Source organism: Lathyrus oleraceus, chromosome 4 (genome assembly GCF_024323335.1).
Source record: "Lathyrus oleraceus cultivar Zhongwan6 chromosome 4, CAAS_Psat_ZW6_1.0, whole genome shotgun sequence".
Lineage (NCBI taxonomy): Eukaryota > Viridiplantae > Streptophyta > Magnoliopsida > Fabales > Fabaceae > Lathyrus > Lathyrus oleraceus.
In genome coordinates, this window is record NC_066582.1 from 439,198,289 (window position 1) to 439,206,255 (window position 7,967).

At 39.3% G+C, this 7,967-nt stretch overlaps 1 non-coding gene across 1 annotated transcript; it reads right to left on the bottom strand.

The window, feature by feature from the left end:
* Positions 1-2,010: 2,010 nt before the first annotated feature.
* On the bottom strand, positions 2,011-2,117 carry LOC127078035 (small nucleolar RNA R71). The gene has a single exon (XR_007787783.1). It is a non-coding gene; the product is annotated as a small nucleolar RNA R71 (small nucleolar RNA).
* Positions 2,118-7,967: the final 5,850 nt, after the last annotated feature.

Genomic DNA, 7,967 nt, shown 5'->3' on the forward strand with positions numbered 1-7,967 from the left:
CTATTTCCACGCCTATACCTTCGTTACGTGAAGACTTTTGACGCGGACTGCTTTTTGGAAACCGTTACAGGAAGCACCAATATAAATAGCAGCTTTGCAAACCCTACAGAGGTTCCACGCTTTTTCCAGATTTTTGCTTTGCCGTTTTTCCATTTTTTTTCTTCTTTCAGCACTTAGACATTATTTCTTTACAGTATTACTCTGGCAATTTTTATATTATTTTCAGCTGCAATTCTATTTTCTTCTCTAGCACTTAATTAATTTTTCACATAATAGTTTCTACACCGGAAACTATTGTGTACCTTTTCACCGGATCTAACCTTACGTTAGAATCTAGTTTTTTTATTCCTTCGTTTTAATTTTTATTTGATTGAAGAATTCAAGAACAAATCCTACCGGCTTGTGGTGGAGTGTTCAAGACTACTGTTTAAATTATTCAGGTTCTTTAATTATTGTTTAATGCTTTGTTTTATTATTTATTTATATTATTTGCTTGAGATGAGTCTGTTTATGCATGATAATTATTTAAGTTTGTTTAGCATGTCTGTCTAATTCGCTTAGATATCGGTATGCAAAAGTAAGCGGAATAAGGAATCAAAACTAAGTCGGGTTAATTAAATTTAAAATTAAAATCACTCTTTTTACGGTCTCAGTTTACAGGTTTAATAACAAAGTTTTTATACGAGAGTAAAGGACATAAAGAGGTTAAAATCAATAGAGCGAAAGTTTGAGGTTTTAACTGGACAGTGTAAATTGGACATTAATTCTAGATCAGGGCGAGAGCAATTTTTAGAGTTAATTAAATTCTAATCTTTTCCAAAAAGTATTTTTAAAGATTGAATGTGAGGACGAGAGTTAAGCATTCGAATTTAATTATATAACCTAAATCAACAGAGCGAGAGTTTGAGATAAGGGTGTTTAAACGGTTAGTGTTTTCTTAAAAAGAGTTTCTACGGACTTTATTGCTTTCAAACAATGGTTTTTGACTTAATTATAAGTGACAGCTACGTTAACATAAAATCATGGTTTATTCAACAGAGCGAGAGTTTGAGATAAAACTTTTAATCAATAAAGTCAACTGATATTTTAAAACCAAGGAACCGACAAAGAATTGATTCCCTAATTACGACGAACTGCATACCGATATCCGCTTTATTAATATTTAATCTAGATCTTAGTTCAGTTTTTAGCTTTTCCCCCAAACAATCAAACATTATCCACCTTAGCTTTACGAAGTAACCTTAGATAACGGTATATCGATTCATAAGTCCCTGTGGGATCGATATCTTTTAAAACTACGCGATAGAACTGTGCACTTGCAGTTTGTACCCCAATTTCGACTCACAGAGTCGAGCGATCAAGTTTTTGGCGCCGTTGCTGGGGACTTTTATTTAGTCGATATCGTAACTCTTCTGTTACGCTGTAGAGACTAAGGCTTTCCTTTTTCTTTTCTTTCTATCGTCGATTTGTATGCCACACACTCGCTCACAAGGTGAGCCGTTCTACTTACGAATCAACGATATCGAACTATATCTCCGAGTCTTACGACGAATTCGGGAATATCGTGCTGCAAACAATCTCCCTCCTGTAGAACTTCCTGATTTCAAAAACATTTTCCCTTCGATACCCGAGATGGCAGAACCAGCTCGTGCTCTTAGAGATTACGCCGCTCCATCACAAGATGAGCCGCATTCAAGTATTGCTCCGCCCGCAATCGAAGCAAACAACTTCGAACTTAAACCTTCGTTGTTGCAGGCAGTGCAACAGAACCAATTCTCTAGAAATCCTACCGAGGATCCAAACCTTCATTTATCCGTATTTGTCCAATACGCTGATACTGTTAAAGCTAATGGTGTCACTTCAGAGGCAATTCGACTTCGTCTTTTTCCTTTCTCATTAAGAGATAGCGCTAGAAGATGGCTTCAGTCTCTCCCTTCCAACTCTGTCACCACATGGAACGAGTTGAAGAAAGTTTTTCTTGCCCGATATTTTCCGCCAAGCAAAACAGCTATGTTAAGAGCCCAGATAAATGGATTTAAACAGAAAGATAACGAGTCTCTTTTCGAAGCATGGGAAAGATACAAAGACATGATGAGAATTTGCCCACACCATGGTTTGGAAGACTGGTTAGTAATTCATACATTCTATAATGGTCTCTTGTACAACACAAGGTTAACAATAGACGCCGCTGCAGGTGGTGCACTAATGAACAAACCTTATGCTGATGCTTACCAGCTTATCGAGAGCATGGCCCAAAACCACTACCAGTGGGGAACCGAACGAACAATGGTGGAAAAACCTCAAACGAAAACCGGCATGTACGAGATAAGTAACCTTGATCATGTTAATGCAAAAGTGGATGCTCTGGTCCAGAAAATTGAAAGTTTAAATGTATCACCTCCAACCGCCGTGGTTGCTATAACTCAGAATTGCGAGGTCTGTGGAATCCAAGGTCACACTCCTACGGATTGTCAACTCTTGACAGGAATCCAAGCAGAGCAAGTGAACTATGCTCAAGGAAGACCCTACTCGCATACCTATAACTCAAATTGGAAGAACCATCCAAACTTTTCATATAAGAGTAATAACGCTTTATACGCACCCGGACAATCTCCAAATCAAGCCCCAGCTATACCTCCAGGATATCAGAAACCGAACCCATCCATGCCCAACAATAACGCCCCTAGGAAATCCAATTTGGAAATCATGATGGAAAACTTTATAGCTTCTCAACAACAAACCAATAAAGATTTCTTAAACCAGAATGTACACACTGGTGAACAAATTAAACAACTAGCAAGTAAAGTGGATTCCCTAGCTACCCATAACAAAATGCTGGAAACACAAATATCACAAGTAGCTCAACAACAAGCGCCTACTGCTGCCCCAACTGGTACATTTCCTGGACAGCCCCAACCTAACCCGAGAAGCCACGCTCATGCAATCATATTAAGAAGTGGAACGGAAGTGGAAGGACCGTCTGATCCAAGGATAGAAAACCAAAACTCTCAAAAGTCAGCTGAGGAAGAAAATAGACCTAAGGAAAAGGAAGAAAGTAATAAGGAAACCGTAGAAAAGAAGGAACCTTATGTACCTCCACCACCTTACAAACCACCTATCCCTTACCCTCAAATGCTTATTAAAACCAAAGATGCGGGCCAATTTAAAAAATTTGTTGACCTCCTGAAACAATTGAACGTTACAATTCCGTTCACCGAAGCTATTACGCAGATGCCCTCATACGCCAAGTTCTTAAAAGAAATTCTTTCTAATAAAAGGAAATTTGAAGATAGCGAAACCGTTACACTCCCTGCCGAATGTAGCGCTATAATCCAGAACATGCCTCCTAAACTCAAGGACCCGGGTAGTTTCTCTATACCCTGTCACATAGGAAAATTTGTCATCGACAAAGCCTTATGCGATTTAGGAGCCGGAATTAGTGTTATGCCTTTATCCATATGCAAGAGACTGGAAATGGGAGAATTAAGACCAACTAAAATGTCTGTGCAACTAGCAGATCGTTCCGTCAAATATCCTGTAGGAATTCTTGAAAACGTTCCCGTACGCATAGGTCAATTCTACATTCCAACTGATTTTATAATTATGGATATTAGAGAAGATGAAGTTACACCCATTATACTGGGAAGACCGTTCTTAGCAACTGCCGGTGCAATCATAGACATAAAACGAGGACGACTCACCTTCGAAGTAGGCGAAGAGAAAATTGAGTTCATTCTTTCCCAATTTTTGAAAGCACCTGCAATAGAAGATACATGTTACTTCATGGATATCATCGATGAATGCATAAAAGAAACAGAGTTAGGAGAAGACAAATCATTCGATTATCCTGTAGAAGACAAACTCAACCAATGTTTAGCAATAACACCGGACCCTACGCAGTGTCTTAAGAAACCAACCCTAGACCTGAAAACACTTCCCAAAAATCTGAGATATGAATTCCTAGACTTAGAACTTGAACGACCAGTGATAGTTAATGCAGACCTAGGAAGACTCGAAACAGAAAAACTCCTACATATCTTAAGAAAGTATCCGACCGCACTAGGTTACAACATCACCGATCTTAAAGGAATAAGTCCTTCTATTTGTATGCACCGCATCATGCTAGAAGAAGACTGTAAAACCTCTAGGGAACACCAGAGGAGACTAAATCCGATCCTGAGTGAGGTGGTGAAGAAGGAAATAACCAAGTTATTAGAGGCAGGTATTATATATCCTATATCTGATAGCAAATTGGTTAGTCCTGTACACGTAGTACCAAAGAAAGGAGGCATAACCGTTATTGAAAACGAAAAAGGGGAAACTATAACCAAACGAATCGAATCGGGATGGAGAATGTGCATTGACTATAGGAAACTAAACAAAGCAACCCGAAAAGATCATTTCCCTTTACCATTCATTGACTAGATGCTAGAGTGATTGGCAAAACATTCACATTTCTGTTATCTAGACGGTTATTCAGGCTTCTTTCAAATACCAATTCATCCTGATGACCAAGAAAAGACAACGTTCACATGCCCTTTTTGTACCTTCGCTTATAGACGAATGCCGTTTGGCTTGTGTAATGCTCCTGCAACCTTTCAAAGATGCATGATGGCAATTTCGCCGATTTTCTCAAAAACATCATGGAAGTGTTTATGGATGACTTTTTCGTATGCGGACAAAGTTTTGAAGAATGCCTTGAAAACCTAGAAAGAGTTCTTGAGCGATGTGTAAAAGTAAACTTAGTACTTAATTGGGAGAAATGCCACTTTATGGTACAAGAAGGAATTGTTTTAGGACACATCATCTCGAACAGAGGAATTGAAGTAGACAAAGCCAAAATAGAGGTAATCGAAAACCTTCAACCCCCAAGAACCGTGAGAGAAGTACGAAGCTTCTTAGGACACGCCGGTTTTTACCGACGATTCATCAAAGACTTCTCTAAAATAACTAAACCTTTAACCGGACTATTGATGAAAGATGCTGAATTCATATTCGACGATAACTGTTTAGAAGCATTTCAAACGCTTAAGCAAGCATTGATCTCCGCACCCATAATGCAGACACCCGACTGGAATGAACCATTCGAAATAATGTGTGATGCCAGCGATTATGCTGTAGGTGCTGTTTTAGGACAACGAAAGGATAAAAAGCTTCACGTTATATATTACGCAAGTAGAACTCTAGATGAAGCACAGATGAATTACGCCACAACCGAGAAAGAACTCCTAGCAGTTGTGTTTGCACTAGATAAATTTCGTTCTTACTTGGTCGGAGCCAAAATAATAGTTTACACTGACCACGCCGCTATCAAATACCTCTTAACAAAAAAGGATGCTAAACCTAGACTCCTAAGATGGATCTTGTTGCTACAAGAGTTCGATTTGGAAATCAAAGACAAGAAAGGAACTGAAAACGTAGTAGCAGACCACCTCTCTAGACTTGAGAACCTTGAACCGGAAAGAACATCAATTAATGATGATTTCTCGTACGATAAACTTATAGCTACTTTGGAAGAGAATAACTCTTACAAGCAAGTAGAAACCACCTTAGCTATATCTGTTACACCATGGTACGCTGACCTCGTCAATTATTTAGCTGCCGGAATAGTTCCACCTACTTTATCCTACCAGCAGAAGAAATGATTCTTCTATGACATAAAACACTATTACTGGGATGATCCCTTACTTTTCAAAAGAGGCCCCGATGGTATTTTCCGTCGATGTATACCCGAAGAAGAGGTAGAAAATATAATCCAACACTGCCACTCCGCCCCTTATGGTGGACACGCAAGTACATCCAAGACCTGCTCTAAAATCCTACAATCCGGCTTTTATTGGCCAAATATATGGAAGGATGTACATGCGGCTATTAAGGAATGTGACAGATGTCAACGCATAGGAAACATATCTAGACGTGACGAGATGCCACAAAAGGGTATTTTGGAAGTAGAGATTTTCGACGTGTGAGGAATAGACTTCATGGGACCTTTTCCATCCTCTTTCGGTAACAAATACATACTCGTGGCGGTTGACTATGTATCAAAATGGATCGAAGCTATAGCTTCTCCAACAAATGACACCCGAGTAGTAACTAGACTCTTTAAGAATATAATACTTCCGAGATTTGGCATCCCGAGAATAGTAGTCAGTGATGGTGGATCGCATTTCATATCCAAGGTACTCGAAAAACTACTATTTAAGTATGGCGTAAGGCATAGAGTAGCGACACCTTACCACCCTCAGACCAGTGGGCAAGTGGAAGTGTCCAACAGAGAGATTAAGCAAATATTAGAAAAAACAGTCACCACTTCAAGAAAAGACTGGTCGCTAAAATTACCGGAAGCTTTATGGGCATACCGAACTGCTTATAAAACCCCCATAGGGACGACCCCATTTAAGCTCATTTATGGAAAATCATGTCACCTCCCGGTAGAATTAGAACATAAAGCCTATTGGGCTATTAAAAATCTAAATTTAAACTATAAAGCCGCCGGTGAAAAGAGAATCCTTGACATAAACGAATTAGAGGAACTCAGAAGAGACGCATATGAAAATGCCAGAATCTACAAAGAAAGAACAAAACAATGGCATGACAAGCGCATATCAAGGAAAATCTTCAAACAAGGCGATACAGTCCTTTTATTTAACTCTAGGCTAAAGTTATTTCCGGGAAAACTACGATCCAGATGGTCAGGTCCTTTTCATATCACTAACATCTTTCCCAGTGGAGCGGTAGAAATTAAAGGAAAATCCACGGAACCGTTCACCGTAAACGGGCAACGTCTAAAACACTATCACTATGCGGAAACCAACGAAGATTCGCAAATCCTACACTTAGACGAAATGCCTTCAGGATTAATAGATTATATTTAACAGTTTCTTTGTCGAGCTTGCGACATTTAAACAAAGCGCTTAGTGGGAGACAACCCACAAATATTTATTTATTTATTTCTATTTCTATTTTTGTTTAGTATTTATTCTTGACTTATCTTTCTCTTCTTCTTTCGGCATTTGGCCAAATCCTGACTATAACTCATGTTTTCTTTTCTCTAGCTAACACTAACCTGATGGGACAAATTGACCGTATGGGTATCAAATTCAGAGGAATGGCTCACAAACTAAAATTTGAGGAACTAGCCACTAGAGAGATGCTACCTAGTTTATATGTTGATGACTGGGCTATGACTTCCCTTGGACTAAGAGAAAGTGTCCTGTATTTGCTGAATCAGATAGGATGGGAAACCTCCCCTATCCTAAGACATTTCGCCACCTACCGGAGACTAACACTAGAATTCCTTAGCTCCCTAATCTATCTACCCAGCCATGGAAAAGGAATTAGCAGAGGTTTTATCCAGTTCAGAATGTTCAACATGGAGTATCAATTTAATATTAGAGACTTTACCAACCTTTTGGGTTTCCCTACCTCCTTTGACACATTCACAGTGAGCCAAGAAGAACTTTTTGAATATAGAGAACTTGAACACTTTTGGGGTAGTTTGACTGGAAATGATGAGCCCGAGGAACATGAGTTTCTCTCTGGAAACATTCATAACCCGGCTTTCCGTTACTTCCATGGGATCCTGACCCACACCTTATTTGGAGAGAAGCCAAACAGCACTTCAATTTCACGTGATGAACTTTTCATCATATTCTGTGCTTCCCAGAACCGTCCAGTAAACGGTGCCACCTTTATGCTAGCAAATTTAGACCACCTTATCCAAGATGAGCGATCACCTATTAGAGTAGGCGGTCTGATAACCATGATTGGTAACGCTATCGGATTACGTCAGTCTATTCTCGACCTAAGCCCTTTTTGTGGCATTACCATTATGAGTATACCCTTCCTCTTCAACACCTTGTTTATAGCAAACCTAGGATCTGACGAGTTCGAGCTTATAATTAATAACCAGGTTCTTTGCCTATTTACCTTACCCGATCCTAGGACTAGTGTTCACAACCGCAGTA